Genomic DNA, 22,770 nt, shown 5'->3' with positions numbered 1-22,770 from the left:
AGGTGAAGTTGTAGTCTGTCTTCTCCTTGCCCATACCACCCCTGCCAGAGTAGTTCCTCTTTAGGGGTTTTCTGGAATATTCTTTCTCCTAACTCACCACTGGCTAGAACTCCCTAGTTTTGGTTAATTATATATATATATATATATATATATATATATATATATATATATATATATGAGATTTTATTTTATTTTTAAATTTTTATTTAATTTTTCATTTATGATACAAAACAGGCATTTCCATAACATTGTAAAATAATAAAAAGATGATTGCATATGAAACTACAAATCTATTATGTGCAACTTGTTATTCCTTTTAAATATATAATAAATTTATCATGTAAAATTCTTTTTTCCCTTTTTTCTTCCCTTCCCCCTCCCCTTCCCCAGAGATAGCTACCATTAGACATATATATATAATATATATATATATTATATATATATATATACACATATATGTGTGCATGTATGTAAAATCATTCTATCCATACTAGTTTCAGTTAATTGAATGCCTTTTTACAGGACCCGGAAGATGGGATTAAATCCCTCAGTCAATAAAAACAGACTTCCTATCTGGCATCATTTCATTTCATTCAATGGCTTTCAAAGACTTTTCCTATTGTGTCTAAAACCTATGATTGACTTTGACCATCTTCTCACTTCCCTTAAGTGATACAAAGACTTTCTGTATTGGTTTATTCAATCATTCTATCCCTACACGTACATTAGAAAACAAGCAAAAAGAATAAAAATTTAAAAGCATTGAGCTGAAGATGAAATTAAAAAAAACATTTAAAAAATAATTTTGAAATGAATGATACAAAAAAGCTTTATGAAATTAATAGACTTCATTTCCCCTCTCCCACAGAAAATCATGGCTTCACACTTTGTGATACAGTAATTTAAAGGTCTGCTTATAAGTTCAATTTATTATAATATTTGATTTTAATGGCTATCATAGCTGAAAAAGATATTTCTGTGATAGATGATTAATTTTTTTTCAGGGCAATGAGGGTTAAGTGACTTGCCCAGGGTCACACAACTTATAAATGTCAAGTGTCTGAGGTCAGATTTGAACTCAATTCTTCCTGAATCCAGGGCCAGTGATTTATCCACTTCTCCACCTAGCTGCCCCCCAGATGATTAATTTTTAATTTTATTGGTCCCCTATTTTATTCCAATCAGCATGAATCAATTTGATATGATTCTATAGGAGTGATTATAATAAGTTCTGCATATTAGGCCAGGAGCTGTGAACTACAGATTGCAAGTTCACCTGCTTAATCATAGGAAACTAACTAGAGGACCTCCACCCTTGTTTTTAGTTGTGATGGCGACCAAGCCCAGATGGCAGAGGTGACTCAATCACATTGGAAGCTGCCCAGCTATTTTTATTGCCCCTCTACCCCTTGTCATCCCTTTATTGACCAACGGGGGAGATGACCATGATCACTTGGCTAGTGAGTAACCCTGGTTGCAGATCTGTGGCCTGCCTTTCTACTGGCCCACATAGATGTTTTGACATCTGTTTATCGGTCTGGCCCATGGGTATGCTCATGGGTAGAACCTCCTGAAAGATCAAGATAGGTCAGTCAACGTATGTTCATTAGCCCATTTGTCAACTGGTGGGATTCTGTATTTTTTGTAGGCCCTCCTAGAGGGTCAAGGGCAAGATCTATCCATCAGTAAGACTTTTTGGTCTACTCCACTTGGACTATCCAGATATCAAGCACTATAAAACTAAGGCCCTGGAGGAAAGGGGCATCTCAGATCATGAGAAAGATCTGAGGTCCACTTTGTTAAAGGGGACCATGGACCATTTAACAATGTGTCATTGGCTCAGAGCTCTGCTTCAGTGGTTTTTCTTATAGATTGGACAATTTGGGGATGCCAATAACTTACAAAGATATGTAGAGAGAAGTGCATTGTTGGCTATGGTTATTAAATCATGTTTCTCATTTTTAAATTCTTTCTACCAATTACACAAAGGTGTGAGACTTTTAAAATCAGCTAGTAAATTTCCAACTTCCCTTGAGTTCATTGTTCTTGCAGACTAATCAGAAGGCATTGCATTCATACATTTTTGGTGGAGGGTTTGGAGGGGGCGGTTATGAGGCTATTGAGGTTAAGTGACTTGCCCAGTGTCACACAGCTAGTAAGTGTCAAGTATCTGAGGCTGGATTTGAACTCAGGTCCTCCTGAATCCAGGGCCAGTGCTTTATCCACTGCACCACCTAGGTGACCCTATACATTTTTTTTTTGGCAGGACAATCAGGGTTAAGTGACTTGCCCAGGGTCACACAGCTAGTAAGTGTCAAGTGTTTGAGGCCGGATTTGAACTCAGGTCCTCCTGAATCCAGGGCCGATGCCTTATCCACTGTGCCATCTAGCTGCCCCCCTATACATTTTTAATAAATTAATTAAAAACCCACTAAAATAATTGGGAAGATTTTTAAAGAATTAAAAAAAAACTTTCCCCCAAGTTTCTAAGTGGTCATATCATAGGTAACCACAATAAAAACTTGGTTTGTAAATGTCCTACTAATCCTGATGACTTCACACTATCATTAGCTAATATCCCAAGGCACAATATACATAGAAGTGTGAGGTTTAAAATTGGATACAGGAGCATTAAACTCCCCTTTAACCTTTCCCTTATATATCTCCCAGACCAGTAAGTGAAAGAAGCCTCTGAGCTTTAGTTAGAGCTTTTATTGTTTGGGAATTAATTAGCCAACAAAACAAGGTGATATTGATTAGAGGGATAGGAAAGTAGAAATACAAATAAATAGTCTTAGATCTAAGCTTAGTCTATATTCCGTATAGAACTCACCAAATTCCAAAACCACCTCTGAGGCTGAGAACCGCGTCAAGCACGTGCTGTTATGGAGGACCAGGCCGATCACCAAGGACCACGCTGTCGAACCTGAATCAGTGTCTACGTGTGCAAAGCAAGACCGCGGTCGAGGAGAGAAAAAAGACATCACTTCCGTTTTCTCCTTGCCTTTAAGCTCACACCCCGGAAGTGGAGTGCTTAGCAGACGCATGAGCGATTTGTCATGGTCTCCTCCCTGAAAGGGTGGTCCTTCAAAAACTGGCGTCTTTCAGTTATCCTAACCGACTGTTTAAAAACTTTCACTTTTTACCACAGAAGGTGGGAGTCATCATTAACACTGGTGGATGAACTATTCTAGACAACAATTTGGAACTATGCTCAAAGGGGTATAACATTGGGTATGGCCTTTTACCCAGAAATACCCCTACTACATCTATACCCCAAAGTGATCAAACAAAAAGGAAAAGGACCCATATGTAATATATATGTGTGTGTGTGTGTGTGTGTGTGTGTGTGTGTGTGTGTACATATATATATATATATATATATATATAGAGAGAGAGAGAGAGAGAGAGAGAGAGAGATGGAGAGCAGCTCTTTTGGGGGATAACAAAAGAATTGGAAACTGAGAAAATACTCATTAATTAGGGAATGACTGACCAAGTTATCGTATATGATTGTGATGGAATACTATTGTGCTATAAGAAATGACAAAGTGAATGGTTTCAGAAACACCTGAGAAGACATATAAACTCATACAAAGTAAAGTGAGCAGAGCCAGGAGAATACTGTACACAGCAACAGAGGTATGGTAACAATAATCGACTATGAAAGACTTAACTATGCTGATTAATACAACAATGCCAAAGGATTCATGCTAAAAAAAAAAGTGCTATTTGCCTCTAGGAAAAGAACTGATGTACTAGTGCAGATTGAAGCATATTTTCTTCATCTTATTTCTTCTTGCTTTTCTTTCTTACAACACAGCTAATATAAAAATATATTTTATATGACTTCATGTGTATAATGAATGGGTAGCATATTTCTTGACTTCTCAGTGTATTGCTGAGGAGCAAAAGAGAGGGAAAAAATTTGGAATTGAAATAAAAAATTATTACATTTTTTAAAGATGGAAGAAAACAAAACAGAAAAAAACAATGGTGGATGTACATCTATATTTCAAATTATCTTCTTGATAAATTTAAAAAAATTTTTTTGGTTCACTTCTTGTCAGGTCTGATTAGATCATCCCTGCTTTTACCTCATATTGTGGCAAATAAAGAGGTTGTGTTAGGAATAGGAAAAATGTCCACTCTGCCATTTTCTTATTGTTCACTTGTTTCTTGCATTATTGATACCTTCCATCTGAGGTTTCCCTGAAGGAATCTGTGATTTTTCCATTTCCTGAGTTTTAGTTTAGCTAAAACTAGATATTGTGATCCACAGACCTACTTTACTATACACACACACACACACACACACACACACACATATATATAATCTGCAATATGTAGTAACATATTGAAAGCAAATGAATAAGTGAAGACACCAATGATAGTCCCAATGCATTGTGTAATTTCCACTCTTTCTTCAAGATATTCTTCATACTGCATATGAAACTTGACCATATGATTGAATGGACTAAGTGAGGGAACCAGTGTCAAACCGCATATTAAATATTAGTAATTAGTAATTAATTTCTTTTTTAAATGGGTGTTAATAAAAGTTCTAATATTTCCTTCCCTTATGCCTCTTATATATTTCCTAGGGTGTATACATCCCATTTTAGAGACCACTGGACTCAATGATCTCCAAGCTCCCTTCCAACTCTAAAATTAGGATCAAAAGATCATAGCTCAAGGGGCAGCTAGATGGTGCAGTGGATAGAGTACCGGCCCTGGAGTCAGGAGTACCTGAGTTCAAATCTGGCCTCAGACACTTAACACTTACTAGCTGTGTGACCCTGGGCAAGTCACTTAACCCTCATTACCATGCATAAAAGAAAACAAAACCAATAACTGAATAAAACATTCCCATGTCAATAGAAATATACTCAATACTGTAGTTGAAGAATCAAGTAGATACATATATTGAGGAGCCACACAAAAGTAATACAAAATTTTGTAAAGGGGTTGCAGAAGTTCTTTTCTAGTCTTAATAATAAACAGAATGAGGCTTTCCCCCTTTTCTTTTCCTCTTTCTTTCCTTCTTTCCCTCTTTCCTTCTTTCCTTCCTTTCTCTCTTTCTTTCCTTCCTTTTTCTTTCTTTCTTTCTTTCCTTCTTTCTCTTTCTTTCTTTCTTTCCTTCCTTCCTTCTTTCTTTCTTTATATCTTCTTGGCCTTCCTATTTTGCCTAGGCTAAAAACGCCATCATCATTCACAGGCCCAATTCCAATGCTGATCATCACAGAAACTTTGAACTGGGTTCCTGACCCGAATAAGTTCAGGGTGTCAGCTGAGTAGCCCCCAAACCCTGAGGCTCACCAAATTGATGTCAGATTTAGTGAGGATACCTGATTAGCTTTAGCTGAACTACAATTCAGAACTCCCAAGGTCAAGCAATTCACTATAAGTCAGTCAGTCAGTCAACAAGTGTTTATTAAGCACTTACTATATACCAGTACTGTACTAAACTCTGAGGATACAAATATAAGCAAAAAGACGGTCCCTGACCTAAAGAAACTTACATTCTAATGAAAGAAAACAACACTAAAAAGTTGGTGGGAAGGAAGAAGAAGGAGCTACCTAGGTAGGGATATGGTGCTTAAGTCTTGAGAATAATAGATAACTGGTATGGTGGCCTTTTCCAAAATGGAGGTTCCAGGAAGAGCTCACCAATGGGAAAGGGCAGAGTTAGGAGACAGCTGAAGCATGGTAGTTAAGCCCAGAAAATGAGGAATGATTTGTTGTGGAGCATTCCCTCCAAATGAAGGTTCAAAGAATAACTCACCAGCTTCAGCCTTCCCAGTAGTGGTGATTATAGGCATATGCCATCAGCCAGAATTTTTTTCTATCAGAATTAATATAAGATAAAAATGAAAAGAAAAACTCTATGTGAGACCACCTTTTAAAGCTCTTGAAATACTTCCTAAGAACTTCCCATTTCACAAATAGACCTTCCTCTTGGAGTCTTTACAGCCAACTCTTTATAAAACTTGGCCACTATTTCTATCATTTTTCATGAATAGCCAATTGTCTTAGTAAGAATTGGAATGTGGTTAGTTTTTTCCCCCTTTCCCCAAGGTAAGATCAGGTTAACTACTAGTGTATGCCTTCACAATCCATGTATTCTAAACCATTTCTCTGATTCTCCAGTAGAATTAGAAAGAGAAACAAATGAGGTCAGAAAAAAATGAGCAATTGATTACATTATACTTAAAGAAGCTTCAGACAGAGAAGGAAACAGTGACTCCTAAAGGCAGATGGAGGTTGTTGATGGTAAAACATACAACTAACATGTAACTGTGATTTCCTGTGGGTTTTGGTCATGTTTTTTTAAGTATGTTTGATCATGTCTTGTCTTCTTCAGTTCTAGGTACAGGGAATGAATACTGGACCTGGGAATTCGAGCCATGGGAATTTTGGAGCCCAGGATTCCAGGTCAGTTGTTGCAATTAGCTCAGTATGGGAGCCCTGAAAAGCCAGAGTCCCAGGACCCAAGTCTTGGGGGGCACTTTGACTTAGAACTTGATAAGGCTGCTTCTGTACAGGGACTCAGATAAGCTGTGAACCTAATTCTAGTCTGCTTCCCAGAGAATGCTGAGCTGAAAAAGGGTATCATGTTTGGGAGTAGGTAGGAGGGGGAGTGTGTATATTTGCTTTTGTTATACCTTTGAAGTAAGTGTTCCTTTCTAAAAGCTAATCTGCCTGCTAATTGGTTAAATAGAACCAGGATGCTCAGAGTCCTAAAATAAAGGAAACACAATCACTGGGGGCTAGAGCCAAACTTAGAGACAAGAGACCTGCTAAAAGTCCCAAAGGTATCCAAGAAATCTGGGGGAGGAGTTAAATGTACATACCTGGACTTCAGGCAATGGGGGCTAGAGAGTAATTGCTATTACACAAATTTGATAACAGAATATCAAATAATCCATTAGAGTCCTTTTATCATGTCTCATTATGGCCCTGGGTCCAGATGATATGTCTGGGGTGTGTGCGTGTCTGTGTATGTGTCTCTGTGTGTCTTTGTGTGTCTCTGTGTGTCTGTGTCTATATTCAGCTCTGGGATTTTATGAGTTCATAGAGTTCCTGGCTGAGGAAACTCCCTCTACCAGCACAGATCAGCAATTTCTCTGCAATTTCTAATCTTAGACAGTTGTCTAGGATACTGAGAGATTAAATGACTTGCCCAGAGTCACACAGACAGTGGAGATAAGAGGCAAAATGCCCAGGTCTTCCCAAGTTCTAGGCCAAGTCTCTATCTTTGATCCCATATTGCCTCTTGTTTAAAAATCATAAAATCAACATTAAAACCCAAAAAGTAACATGGTTGGTTGGTTGGTTGGGTTCCTTCTTTCTCAGAGAACCAAAATTACATCACTATATTAGAGTCAAATTACAGTGTGTCTGACACACATATTTGAACAAATATATAACAAAACCCATATTTCTTGGTAGACATAATCAGGCTATGTGGCATTTTACTAACTAAAACATAGATTCAAGAATTGACATCAAAACCATCATTGAAGAGAGATTTATGCCTGGAAGAGATTATACACACATATAATATATATGTATATATATAATATATGCAAACACATACATATATAGCCAGATATAGTGATAATGAGACAAAAGATGGATAGTTAATGTGAGAAAATTATTAATAATAGGGGTTGCTGAGAGAGCCAGGCCTGACCTTTTTTTTTTGTTTTTTTTACTGAGGGAATTGGGGTTAAGTGACTTGCCTAGGGTCACACAGCTAGTAAGTGTTATGTGTCTGAGGCCGGATTTGAACTCAGATACTCCTGACTCCAGGGCCAGTGCTCTATCCACTGCACCATCTAGCTGCCCCAGGCCTGACCTTTCTTAAGGCCAGCCCAGAGTCAGGAAGTTACTTCATTCAAAACCACACCTACCTGAAAGCCTTGATACCGCCAGAGGATCTGTTCTCTGACCTCAGCATGACTTCACATATAGTGAACCAATAGATTGGAGTGATGCTGGCCAATTAGCTTTGAACAATGTGTATGGGTGGGCTCTGCTCCTGCCCTCAGGAAGCTTGCAGAGACACTCCCTCTTTTGGGGCGGGAACTGGGTAAGTGCAGAGGCAGCCCTCTAGGGTTCCCCATTTTCTCTCTTCTCTAGGCTGTCCTGTCTTTTAGAGCCATGTGCACTCTCTTTACTAATATTTAATATACTTTAATAAATGCTTAATGCCCCCCAAACTGATGCAGTAGCCTTTAATTTCTAAGTAACAAATATATGATAAAACCCAGCTAATTTTCCCTACACTTGGGACAGTAGTAGGGTGACCACTTGTCACAGTTAATGTGCTACATTGGTAGGTATCCTTGAGATATTTTTTAAAAATAACAATAATGGCAAAGATAATAGTAAAAGGTCTCTAGAATATTGCTTAGTTCCCCTGAGGCAGTAGTTTCCATTTGATGGTTCACAAATCCCCAAGGGGTTTGCAGCAGTGGTCCAAGCTACTCATGTTAAAAATTCTTTAGTGACATCTTAAGTTGTAAATAATTGCGGAATATTGTGAGTAGTATATTACATTACCTTGGGAGACCACAACACATTTTATTTCTTGAAAGGGGTTCACAGAACAGAAAACACTGGGAACCACTGCTCTAAGGAGATTTATGAAAAGATATGAACAGAAAGTGCACAAGATGAGAAGGTATAGTCGGGTTTTAATCTATACTGATGAAATGATCACCACACCAATCAAATGAAGATCATTCAAATTATCTAAGTAAGAAACCTAATCACAAACGAAGTTAATTTAGGAACTGCCCCCAAAATAGACCAAGTTAGAATCACAGAATGATGGAAATGGAAAAAAAAAACATTAAAAATCATCTTGTCTCATGCCCTCATTTCACACATGAGAAAAAACTGGGAGAAGGGAAGTGACTCGTTAAAAGTAAATATCTAGGGGGTAGCTAGGTGGCGCAGTGGATAAAGTGCCTACCCTGGATTCAGGAGGACCTGAGTTCAATCACTGTTGTTGTTCAGTTGTTTCAGTTGTGTCTGATTCTCTGTGATCTCATTTGGGGTTTTCTTGGCAAAGATACTGAAGTGGTTTGCGTTTCCTTCTCCAGCTCATTTTACAGATGAGGAAACTGAGGCACACTCAGTTAAGTGACTTGCTCAGGGTCACACAGCTATAAATTAGTTGTGTGATTTGAGCTCAGGAAGATGAGTCTTCCTGACCTCAGTCCTGGCACTTTATCCCCTGTGCCACCTAGCTGCCCTCTTCATGTACTACTGGTGTGTCAAATTCTTTTTGAAATCTCACTCCACCCCCAAGTCTCATAACTGCTGTTAAGGAATGGGACTGGTTTGGAAAAAATGAAAACATCTTTGGCTCCTCTCAACCCTTTAATCTTCACAAGTGATCACCTGCCAAATGAATCTAGCCCATTCTGTAGTTGAGATATCTCCTTTATCCATTCCCCCTCCTTGCCATTTGCCAGATACCACTTTAAGCAAAGTCTTCCTTATCTCTCACCTGGGATATACATTCATTTCATGATTCTGCCACTGTTTACATGCTTTTTGCAAGAAGCTTTAGAGTAGATATGTGAGCTACATAATGAAAGTCAGTCACATTACCTTACACTTGGTGTAACATTGAATGATGAGGAATCTGACTTGACACCAATATGTCAGAAATGTTTCTTTACTACTTCAATTTTCATGTCATATTTATCCTAGTCATGAACAAAGTCCATTAGAATCTCAATAGAACAGTGGTATCAGGAGGACAAGGACTGTGAGACAACAAAAGAGCAGCATTACAGGGCACTATAATCTGAACTGAAGTATAACCAAACTGTAGTCAGCTGAGTTGCTTTATAATAAGGTTGAAAATGTTTTCCTTTTCACCAAGAACTAAACAATCAACAAACATTTCAATATGTGAAGAACAAGAAAGGATTGCATAAAACAATGGACTTCTGTTACTCTGTTGTTGTTTTTAAGGAAATGTGCATGCCCATTCAATGCTAAGCTCCTCTAGGGCAGGGACTGCCTTTTGCCTCTTTTGGTATTCCCTGTGTTTAGCACAGTGCCCGGCATGTAACAGGCGCTTAATAAATGTTGATTGATTGATTGCTCCTTATATTAAATTTAACAATAAGTAAGAAAATTGCTCTATTTGTTCCCTTTAAAAGAGATGATAATTTTTCAAGTGTTTAGCACAGTGCTTGCAGAACATATTAGATACTTAATAAACACTTGTTTCTCTTCCCTCTCCCCCTCTCTTTTGTACATCCTTTTTTTCTGTGCATTTTAAAACTGGTTTTGGATGCCTTTTTTACGTATCTATTCACTACCCACTAATTTATCCACCAGAAAATATGTAATAACAATAATAATAGCTAACATTTATATAATGCTAATGATATGGTGGGAAATGGGGTACGGGTTGGTGGGAGTTGGGGTTCTTGGGAATTCCTCTTTAAAGAATTACACCCTCTTGCACACAAAATTTAGTTAGAATAAGGTGATAGTTTATTTAGGAGCAAGGGAAGGGAAGGGTGGGGGGAGGGAGACCATGAAAGAAATCCTTGGACTTTTCATGGGGAGATTTGGCATAAAGCACATGGCTCAGAGGTACCAAATCTCCTCGAACAGGAGACTGGAAGGTACTTTTATAGAGGCCTGATGGGGGTGGACCATCTGCCTGTGGAAAGTTCCTTTAGCATCCCCCACTGGTGGTAGCTGGGGGAATTGGGTGAGGAGTGGAGGACCATCCCCCATTGGTAGTGACTAAAGGAATTGGGTGAGGGGTGACTACAGATCCCTCTTCAGAACACAAAGGCCTCAGCCACACCCAAATTTATCTCCCCAGGGTAAGGGAGACCAGAATAAAGGGTAGGATTCCGAAGCTTAGCTCAGTCTGATTTGGTTCAGCTTATCTCTAGCCTTTATCTGTCCTCTGGTTTAGTTTCTCAAGGAGAAGATTCCTCGGTGTGCCCCAGATAAATTCTGGGGTGCTCTGCGCCCCATGACACTAAAAAGATTCAATCCTCAACAACAGCCCTGGGAGATAGGTGCTATTCTTTTTTTTTTTTTTTTAGTGAGGCAATTGGGGTTAAGTGACTTGCCCAAGGTCACACAGCTAGTAAGTGTTAAGTGTCTGAGGCCGAATTTGAACTCAGGTACTCCTGACTCCAGGGCTGGTGCTCTATCCACTGTGCCACCTAGCTGCCCCCCTATTCTTTTTTTACAGAAGAGGATCTGGCTTCCATTCTGATAACTCAAGTGAAAAAGGTTCTTTCCTCCAAAGTCACCAAGAATTTTATTATTGCCTGATTCTATATTGTTAGAAGCAGCCCTAATGCCAACACTCTCTTAGTTCAGCTTCAATCTCAGGACAAAGTGAAGCACTCACAAATCACTGAACAATTAACTAAAAAAGGTTTACTCTGTCCTAACAAAGCAGAAATGTGCAATGAGGGGACGATGGCACTTTGGCTTTTCTGGACATGGCCCCTCCTAGTCTCCATCTGGAGCCTTGCCTGGTCAGCAGGATAGGATAATAACTCTTTTAGTTGTGATACCCACCAAGTCAGAGAGCCTCCGACTGCATGTGGGCGGGACTTTTTGGATCTTATGTGACCAGAGAGCTGAGGGCCCAGAGCCACTTTGTCTCGATTAGGGAAAATGAAAAGCTGTTGCTAACCCCTGTTGGAGAGAAACACCAATAGATATTGGTCCTATCATAAATGGCCTTTTAGAATCCTCATCTTTCTTGATTTTGTGTAGTGTTTGACAGTAAACCAACCCTTCTTTCAAAACACTTTCTTTGTTTGGGGGTTTTTTTATGCTGCTCTGTCATAATTCTCTTTCTACATGTTGAACCAATCCTTTTGGGTTTCTTTCAAAATTCATCACTATAACCCTCCCTTTATGCATGAGAGTACACCAGGGTTTTGTGTTGAGCTCTCACTTCTCCTCTCTATAAACTCTCTTGGTAACCTCAACAGTTCCCACAGATTTAACTATAATTGCTATGCAGATAGCTTCTATATCTACATATCCAGCCCCTGTCTCTCTCCTGAGTTTCAATCTTATATCTCCAACTACCTACTAGACATCTCCACCTGGATGTCCCAAAGACATCTCAAATTCAACATGTCTCCCACAAGAATTCATTACTATCCTCCCTAAACCTCCCCCTTTTCCTAACTTTCTTGTTTCTCTAGAGAATACTATCCACTCACCTTCAAAACCTAGGAGTCATCTTTAAGTCTTACTTCTCCTTTACTCTTGTATCCAAGCAGTTGCTCTGTATTATTGATTCTTCCTTCTCAGTATTTCTCATGTCTATCTTCTCTCTACTCAGACCAAAACTACTCTAGTCATCTCTCACCTTGAATATTATAAAAGCTTCCTGACTGGTCTCCTGGTATTCATTCTTTCCCCCTCTACAATTCATCTTCCACATGCTTGCCAAAATCAATCAAATGCTCAATCAATAAACATTAAGTACCTACTATGTGTCAGGCATAAATCAAAGCACATCATTCTCCTGCTCAAAAATCATTAGTGATTCACCATTACCTTTAGGATAAAAGACAAAGTCATCTGTTTGGCATGTAAAGACCTTCACATGGCACCTCCAACCTATTTTTTCAGGCTCATTACACATGAATCCTCCTTATACCCTAGGTGCTCTAACCAACCTGGCCTATTTGCTGTTCCCTGAGTAGGCTACTAGTCATACCTGCATTCCTTTTCCTCATTACTTTTGAAACCCTGATTGCCTAAAAGGGTTAACTAAAGGGTCAATTCCAAGAAGTCTTTCTGAATTCTCCCAGTTGTTAGTGTTTCCCATAAATATGTGGTTCTAAAGGTCCTTTCAACTACAAATTGACACTCATTTTACAAATAAGAAAACTGGTTCAAAGATCTGAGGATTAGAATCTTAAGTTTACAGACTATAAGGCTTCTTAGAGATCTGCTGGTCCACGCCATCATTTCACAATGTAACAATAAAAGAGAAGCATGTTATAGCACTATAATCTGAACTGAAGGATAACTGAATTTGTAGTTCGTTGAGTTCCTTTGTAATAAGGATTTTAATGTTTTCCTTTCACTGTGAACTCAATCATCAACAAACATTTCAATATGCAAAGAATAAGAAAGAATTTTATAATAAACTAAATTCAGGTTACATTGGTTTTTAAAATATATATCTCCATATTAATTTTAACTTGTAAGAAAATTGCCCTATTTGTCCCCTTCAAATGAGATAATATTTCTAAAGTGCTTAGCATAGTAGTTGGAACATATTAAGTGCTTAATATGTATTTGTTCCTCTTCCTCCCCATCCCCTTCTGTATATCCTTTCACCCCATCATCACTCTGTCCACTATATTACACACTACCTCTTCTAATGGTGATAAGTCACGTAACGTCATGCAGCTAGTTAGAAGTGACAAAGACTAAAATCCCAAACTCATAATACTCAGCCCAGTATTCTAACTCTACCCAGTGCTGCCTCTCAATGTTTAATTTTATACAATATGCCCAATTGAAGTACCAAGATCATCACAGTCACAAATTAGGGAAAGCTTTAAGTAGTCAACTCTCTAAACAAATATATTGCAACTTTTAAAAAATTACATATAAATTAATATTAAAATATATGAAAGATTTGTATATGTAAGAGGTGGGGGATATAGTGGGGATTAGAGAGTTTACTTTATTCAGGAAGTCCCAATTACAAGTTTTGCTTCTGATTTTGTGACTCTGAGAAAGTCACTTAGCTTCTCAGTGTACCCAGGCAATTCTCTACAACCAGAAATTATAGAGCAGGGGCTGATCTACATTGAAAGAGGAATGTTGGGGGCGGGGGGCAGCTAGATGGCAAAGTGGTTAAGCACTGGCCCTGGATTCAGGAGTACCTGAGTTCAAATCCGGCCTCAGACACTTGACACTTACTAGCTGTGTGACCCTGGGCAAGTCACTTAACCCCCATTGCCTGCAAAAAAAAAAAAAGAAGAAAGAGGAATGTTCTTCACAGAATGAATGTGTTAATATAATCTCCACTAGAATGTAATAATATTTCATCTCATTCTCATTCAGCTACCTACCTACCACAGTTCCCTAGAATATCATAGGCATTTAATAAATGTTCATGATTAAAATAGATGTTGAAAAATATACATCAAGTATGATAATCAACTATGATTGATTTAGGTCTTCTCAGCAAAACAATCACCCAAGACAAATCAAAAAGATCCATGGTGGAAAATGCTCTTCACATCCAGAGGAAGAATAAGAGTCTGAATGCAGATAAAAGCATACTATTTTAATTTTTGTTTGTTTTTTTCTTGTTTTTTTTTTCCTTTTGTTCTATTTCTTCTTTTACAACATGACTAATGTGGACATAGATTTTACATGATTTCACATGTATAACCTATATTGGATTGCTTTTCATCTTGGGGAGAGAGTAGGGGACGGAGGGAGGAAGAAAAAATTGGAACTCAAAATCTTTCCAAAAAATGAATGTTGAAAATTGTCTTTACATGTAATTGGAAAAAATAAAATGCTATTAATTTAAAAAAAAAGAATGAGCATCAGAAGCAGGGGAAAAAAAGAAAAATATGCATCAATAATCAAATTTATTAAGCATTTACTATGTACTGAGCACAGTGCTAGCTCCTGGGAATATAAATATTTAAGTGATAAAATTGACACCCTCAAGGAGATTGCATGATGGGTGAGGAAAACCTAATGAGAAGACAGTATCAAGGAGAAAAGGGTGATCAACAGCTTAAAAACTACAGAAAAGTCAATAAGGTTGAGGATTTAAAAAAAAAAAACCCACTACATTCGACAACTATGAGATGACTTTGGAGAGAGCAGGTTCAGTGGAATAAGGAAGTGAGAAGCCAACTGCAGAGTTGAAGAGAGTAGGAGGAAAGGAAGTAAAGGCACTGATCATAGTCTATCCCCAAAGAGCATGTGTCTGAGGCAGGATTTAAGAGGTTAGGTCTTCTTGACTGCTAGGATAGCATTTTATCTACTCTATACCATACTATCTATAGCCTATTCAGATTTCCTCAGATGTGAGTAATAGTTATCTTAACTCCTGTAAGGTACAATATAGATATCAAATATGGATTCGTTTTTACTTGACCCTCAAAGTAAGGGCATAAGATGCAAAGGACTCACAAGAATTTGGGAACAGATGCAGAAACACAAAGCATGCAGTCAATTGGACTCCTACTGAAAATTAAGCACATTTTGGGAAAACTTAACAAGCCCTTACTTCCATGTAGGAACTACACTGTCTGAGCAACTCATGGTAGTAACAGGGATAGTTGGAAAGGTACAAATTTCCTGACTCCCTATGGCATGGCCATAAATTATATTAATAAATAGTAATATTTATTTTAAGATATCACTAAAATTTATAAAAATTGTTTTATCCTGTATTATTTGGGAAAAAATCACCAGTGATTTGACATCTACATTTTTCCACTCTTACTCTCATAAAATCATAGATTTAGATCTGGAAAGGACCTTAAAGGATCAAAGGACCTCAACACCCTAATTTTTACAGATGAGGAAACTGAGGCCCTGAACCTGATTTGCTCAAAGTCACTGAAAATTGGAAAAATTATAATTAAAAGTCAGTTCCTCTGATTCCAAAACTTATGTTTCTTACTTTCCGAAGCTTCTGTTTGTCTCTCTTTAATATACTATAGTATTTACAATGCTATTTTATGCTTCCTCCCATGCAACTGTTTTGTTGAGCAACTAAAAGCATTTTACAGAAAAATTTTCATTAAATCTTAATAAGATCTTAGAATGACTGCTCAAAATTGTATAGAGAATTGGGGTAACCATCTGGGTTATTCAGGTTAAAATGCATAACCCTCTAAAGTACAACATAGGAGCCAAAATGGCAGAGTTGAGAAACATTCATATAAGTATTTCTAAAATCCCCTCAAACAACTCTAAAATAATGCCTCAAAGGGCCACCTAGCCCTGAGTTAAAATACAGCCTCAGACACTTGACACTTACTAGCTGTGTGACCCTGGGCAAGTCACTTAACCCCCATTGCCCCACAAAAAATAAATAAAATAAAATAAAATAAAATAAAATAATGCCTCAAATCAAATTCTGGAGCAGCAGAACCAACAAAAGTTCAGGTGAAACAATTTTCCAGATTAAGGCAATTTAGGAGGCCAACAGGAAAGGTCTCTCATCTGGGTGGTGGTCAAGCCTAGAGCCCAGCAAAGACCTCTTAGCACAGACCTGGTGGTGGGACTTAGCAGCAAGCCTTGGCTGTAGCTGCATTGGTGGTGGCAGCAGCTTCCGGAGCTCCCAGCCCATGGATGATGAGGGGGTTGAACAACTAATAGGAAGGAGATTTCAGGGGACCCTTAGCTGGCACTGGGTTCAGGATCTTGTTGAATGCATTGCCCATACACAGTTTCAGGTGCCAGTCCCAGGGCCCAAAAGTCCCATAGCACTTGCAGCCACAGGGGAACATGGGCCCTTGTTCCAGTGGAAAGGGGAGTACTTATGGTCACTCATGGAGTAGTAGGGATCCTGATCTCAATTCTAACACAGAGAAGAACACTAGCAATTTCGGCTTCAGAACAGCAGAGGACCTGGTCATAGTCCCAGGACCAGGAGCTATACTAGTGCAGGTGGCTATAGGAGAACAAGGTCCCTTCCTGGGGAAGGCACTGAGTACAGGCCTGAGTACAGGCTGAAAGAGCAGTAACCACACTTCTCCCTAGAACATACCACCTTGAAAGCACCCCAAACCTACAGACCCCCAAAACTAGCTCTGAAAATAGCAGAAAGAAAAGCCTGAAGCTAGGGACAGTGCTCCCTCCACCCTGGGAAGAGAGTCCAACTATAACACAAAGTTAAAAGTCAAGAAATAGATAGGAGAGTGAGCAAACAACAACAAAAAAGGAACCTGATCAGAACAAGTTACTATGGTGACAGGGAAGATCAAGACACAAACCCAGAAGACAACAATGTCAAAACAGCTATAAGCACAGCCTCGAAAAAAGAGAAATGAGTCTGTTTTCTTTTGCAACATGGCTAATAAGCTACAAGCTGAATAAGAACTTCTAGAAGAGCTCGAAAAGGATTTTTAAAATTAAATAAGAGAGATGGAGGAAAAATTAGGGAAAGAAATGAGAGTAATGGAAGAAAATTATGAAAAGAAAGTCAATAGCTTGGTCAAAGAGGCATAAAAAAATACTAAAGAAAATAACACCTTAAAAACCAGAACTGGCCAAATACTAAAAGGGGCACAAAAATCCACTGAAGAAAAGAACTCCTTAAAAAGCAGAATTTCAAATACAAGACTCAAGAGAAGCATAAAAAGGTAAATATGAAGGAGAAATCATAAGGGATTCAAATAAGGTTAAACAGTTTACATTCCTACATGGGAAGATGATACGCATAACTTCTAAGAACTTTATCATTATTAGGATAGTTAGGAGTATACATAGACAGAGGGCACTGATGTAAGTTCAATATGATGGGATAATATCTAAAAATAAAATTAAGGGGGAGAAAGAGGAATGTACTGGGAGAAAGGGGAAGGTAGAGGTAGAAAGGGGCAAATTATTTAACATAAAAGAGGTGTGGAAGAGCTTTTACAGTGGAAGGAAAGATGGAAGAGGTAGAAGAAAATACTTGAACCTTATTCTCATCAGAATTAGCACTAAGAAGGAATACCACATATACTCAGTTGTATATAGGAATCTTTCTTATCCTATAGGAAAGTAAGAAGGAAGGGGATAAGAGAAAGGGGGGGGGTGACAGAAAGGAAGGAGGATTGGGGGAGGTGATAGTAAAAAACAAAACACTTTTGAAGATGGACAGGGTAATAGGAGAGAGTAGAATACATGAGGGAAAATAGGATGAAAGGAAATATACAGTTAGTAACCATAATTTTGAAAATAAATTTACCCAAATTTTCTCTGATAAAGGATTCATTTCTTAAATATATAGGGAATTAAGTCAAATATATCAAAATAAGAGCCATTCCTAAATTGGTAATAGTCAAAGGAGAGGGACAGCTAGGTGGTGCAATGGATAAAGCACTGGCCCTGGATTCAGGAGGATCTGAGTTCAAATCGAGCCTCAGACACTTGATACTTACTACCTGTGTGACCCTGGGCAAGTCAGTTAACCCTCATTGCCCTGCAAAACAAAAGAAAAAAGAGAAATATCATGTTCATTTAGGGGCAGCTAGATGGAGGAGTGGATAAAGCACTGGCTCTGGAGTCAGGAGGACCTGAGTTCAAATTTGACCTCAGACACTTAAAACTTACTAGCTGTGTGACCCTGGGCAAGTCACTTAACCCCAATTGCCTCACCAAAATAAATAAACAAACAAACAAACAAATAAATAAATAAACAAATAAACAAACAAACAAACAAATAAATAAGATAATAGTCAAAGGATATGAACAGGCCATTTCCAAAAGAAGCAATGAAAGCTATTTAAAGTCATATAAAAATATTCTAAATCACTATTGATTAGAGAAATGCAAATTAAAACAGCTCTGAGGTACCACCTCACACCTATCAGATTGGCTAATATGGCAGAAAAGGAAAATGATAAATTTTGGAGGGTATGTTGGAAAACTAAGACACTAATGCACTGTTGGTGGAATTATGAACTGATTGAACCATTCTGGAGGGAAATTTGGAACTATGTCCAAAGGGCTATAAAACCAAGTGTTAGGGGGCAGCTAGGTGGTGCAGTAGATATAAAGCACTGGCCCTGGATTTAGGAGTACCTGAGTTCAAATCCAGCCTCAGACACTTGACACTAGCTGTGTGACCCTGGACAAGTCACTTAACCCTCATAGCCCTGCAAAACAAACAAAAAAAAAAAACCCCAAGTGCTATAAAATCCTTTGACCCAGCAATACTAGGTGTGTATCCCAAAGAGATTTTTAAAAAGAAAAAGGACCTATATGTACAAAAATATTTATAATGGCTCTTTTACTGGTGCCAAAAAAATTGGAAATTGAGGGGATGCCCATTAATTAGGGAATTATAAAATTGTACATACCCTTTGACCCAGCAGTACCACTACTAGGTCTTTATACCGAAGAGATTTTTTTTAAAAGGAAAAGGATCTAAACATACAAAAATGTTTATAGAAGCTCTTTTGGTGGTAGCAAAGAATTGAAAGTTAAAGGGATACCCATTAATAGGGGAATGGCTTTATGGTATATGATAGTGATGGAATATTATTTGTGCTGTCAGAAAAACCTGGGGAGACTTATATGAACTGGTGTAAATGAAATGAGCTGAACCAAGAGAACGCTGTACATAGTGACAGCAATATTGTACCCTAATCAACTGCGAATGACTTAGCTATTGTGAGGGCCAAAATGTGATATATGAAGCATTATCTGGGTGACTTGCCTTAATATTGGGGTCCCGGAAATATGAGGGACCTTTTCGGTTCACCCTCCCCTCTGAACTGCCCTTTTTAGATATTTCTCCCAGGCCAATAAGAAAGGAGCCTCTAAGCTTTAGTTCACAAAAGGATCAGATTTTATTACTTGGGAATTAATTAAACAACAAAGGTGAAACTAATAAAAATCAAAGATAAGGAAATAGGAAAATAGAAATACAGATAAATACTCTTAACTCTAAACTTAACCTATTCAATCCTCAGACTATTTCCAATTAATCTAATTCAAAGGAATTTAGGGTTTTCCATAATTAATTCACCCACACCTAAACAGTCTACAGTTGCTTGGGACACCAAGGAAAACAGCCACCCAAGACAGAGTGAACACACGCTACCACCTCAAGGACAGAGAAGCAAGAGAGAGCGCTAGTGTTCCAGAAGAAGCCTTGTGTCCTGGAAGAACCTCCCGCCTCCCTTCTGGGAGCATTCAATCTTTCCTCCCCCAAAAGAGGAGGTCCTTCAAAAGCTTCCTATGGATAGTTCTCCTTCTGACCTCAGTAGCATACATAACCTCAGGGTGGGCCAGGTGTGGCCCCTCCCAAATGAGTCAGCTAAAAACTGCAATATTAATCTTTACCACAAATAAATTTTACCACACTATCCTCAGCAATTCAGTGATCCAAAGTACTTAGAATGAAAAATGATATCCATCTGTAGAAAAAGAAATGATGGAGTCTAAAGGCAGATGGAAGCATCATTTTTTAAACTTTATTATTCTTGGTTTTTTTATTCTGTGTTTTCTTTTGCAACATGGCTAATATGGAAATATGTTTTGCATGACTACACATTGCCTGCCTTCTCAAGGATAGGGTAGAGGAAGGAGAGAGAGAATTTGGAACTAAAATTTTTAAAATAATGTTTAAAAATTTCATGTACATATGATTGAGAAAAAATAAAAATAAACAACATTAAACTACAGTATATCAAGCTCCAGCCCTGCTTTGACACTTGGGGTGGAGGAGCAGTCAAATCAAGTCAACAGGCATTTATTAAGCACCTATTATATGCCAGTCACTGTACTAAGCTGAGGACATGAGAGGCAAAAAATAGTTCCTCCTCTCAAGGAAGTCACAGCTTAATGGTGGAGACAACGTTTTGTCTGTAGTATCCCCAGCACATAACAGGGTGCCTAGCACATTAATAAATGCCTGAATTGTTTATTTTCGTATTTAATTGAATTCAGGTAGTTGGTGATAAAATTCTTTAAACTTGTGGCCTGAAAAGGAAATTCTTTCATTTTGATTTTACCGAAAGTGGGATGGAATTTGGGTCAAACTGATTGTGAGTCATCCCAAAAGAATTACAAGACTCAGTGACTCAGTGACTCAGTTCCCCAAGTTTTATTGCAATACTGTGGGTGACCACAAGGAGAGAACCAGAATAGTGGAAAGGTATCCTCGAATAGTGAAAGAAAAGACAGTTATATTTATAGTATAGATAAATTGATTTATCAGTCTCATTATAATAATCTCCACCTTGGGGAGGTATAAGGGAGGGCCTGTCCTACTCATTATAATATTCCCCACCTTTGGCAGGTACAGGGGAGGTCTTACCCTAATTTGGAGTTCCTGGGGTCCTAAGCCAACCCCCAGGCAGGTTATTTTTTCAGTGGAGGTGTGTTTTGGGGGTTCACATGTCATAATGTGAATCTGGGGACAAATCTGGCCTTTTCTGCGGATGTCTTTCTGTTTCCCATGGCTAGTTTCACATTTTTCATTAGAATGTCTATACCCTGGGGTATTCCTAGCTTCGGATACCACGAGCTATAGTAACTCTGCCCCATTAAAGACCTTATTTCTCCTTAAAAAAAAGGGGGGGGGGCAGCTAGGTGGCTCAGTGGATAAAGCATGGACCCTGGAGTCAGGAGGACCTGAGTTCAAATCTGGCTTCAGACATTTGACACTTACTAGCTGTGTGACCCTAGGCAAGTCACTTAACCCCAATTGCCTCACAAAACAAAAACAAAAACAAATCTATACCCTGTCTTGTGTTTTATTGTTATGCGACCTAACCCTTTATGGTCCCGTTATGGGTACTGATCACTGTGGGTACGATAACCTAGCATTCTGACTTGTAAGTTATAATTTAACTGGGGTCTGACTCCCTTTGAGAGCTAATATCTGAATTAAAGCTTGGGTCTTAAGTTTTTCTGTTAACCATTTTTCACCTCCTACATCAACCTCAGCAGAGAAACACCAAAGAATCTTCACAGGACCAACTGAATACCATTATTGTTTTCTGAGCTGCACGTTTTTGTTTTTTAAGTTCATTTGGCTCATGACAGTAGTTTGGTTTTGACCATCCCACTTAGAACTTTCTAGTATAATCCAAACTGGACAGTGACTTGCAGACAGGCACAGCTTTCAAGTTTTCAATTTCCTCCTCACTCTCAAATCCAGCAGCACTTTACCCTTCAACAGCTTATCAGTCCTATTTGATCCCTGCTCCAATTCACTTTTGCCAGAAATATTCAGATGATTGAAGCCAAAATGCAAAGGGGTTTGTTGTTGTTTTTTTCACTCAGATGCTGTTTTCTCACAGTCTCAGAAATTACACACAGTCTGCATTGCAGTTAAAAATGAAACTTATGGTGGGGGTTTCCCGGGAGCGGTACCTCTGACTATAGACTTTGGCACTATGACTAGATGTGTTCTAACCTTGGTACTTTCCTAGGTGCCTGGGGCCTTTTTGCCCCTGGGACCCCCCTAGCTATGCTTGTCCCTTTCTACTGTTGGTGAGTTCCTTCCACCAGCTTTCATTTTGGAGAAAGGCTTAGCGCTCTGGGCCTTCAGGCTGGGCCTCCTTCCCTTCCTGGCTGGTTTCTGACTCTTAGGACATTAGCACTAGTGTCCAGGCTTCAGTACTTCACCCTACCTTTACCTGATTTTCAACTGCCTTTGGTTGTGGGTTGGTTTTTTTTCCCTTATTGGAATGTAAGCTCCTTGTGGACAAGGGCTGTCTTTGTTTTAGCATGTATCTGTAACCTCAGGGCTTAGCAGGATGCTGGCACACCAGATCTTATTAAGTGATTTTTACCTCCTTAACTTGCCTTTCCTGGGTTCTGTTGTGCAGGAATTTTCTCTCTCCCCTTAGCAGTATAGACGTCAGGAGCTTGGAAGTGGTGTTATGGTCTGCCATATTAAATTTAATTCGCTGCAAGCTAAGTAACTAAATCGTCCAACTGCCAGAGTAGCTAAGAGATCCAGAAGTTAGAGTTCCTACATGATCTGTTTTCTCTTAATAAAATGTTAGGGATAGTGCCTAGACCTGT

This window comes from Dromiciops gliroides, chromosome 5 (genome assembly GCF_019393635.1).
Source record: "Dromiciops gliroides isolate mDroGli1 chromosome 5, mDroGli1.pri, whole genome shotgun sequence".
NCBI lineage: Eukaryota > Metazoa > Chordata > Mammalia > Microbiotheria > Microbiotheriidae > Dromiciops > Dromiciops gliroides.
This window is presented reverse-complemented; position numbering follows the sequence as displayed.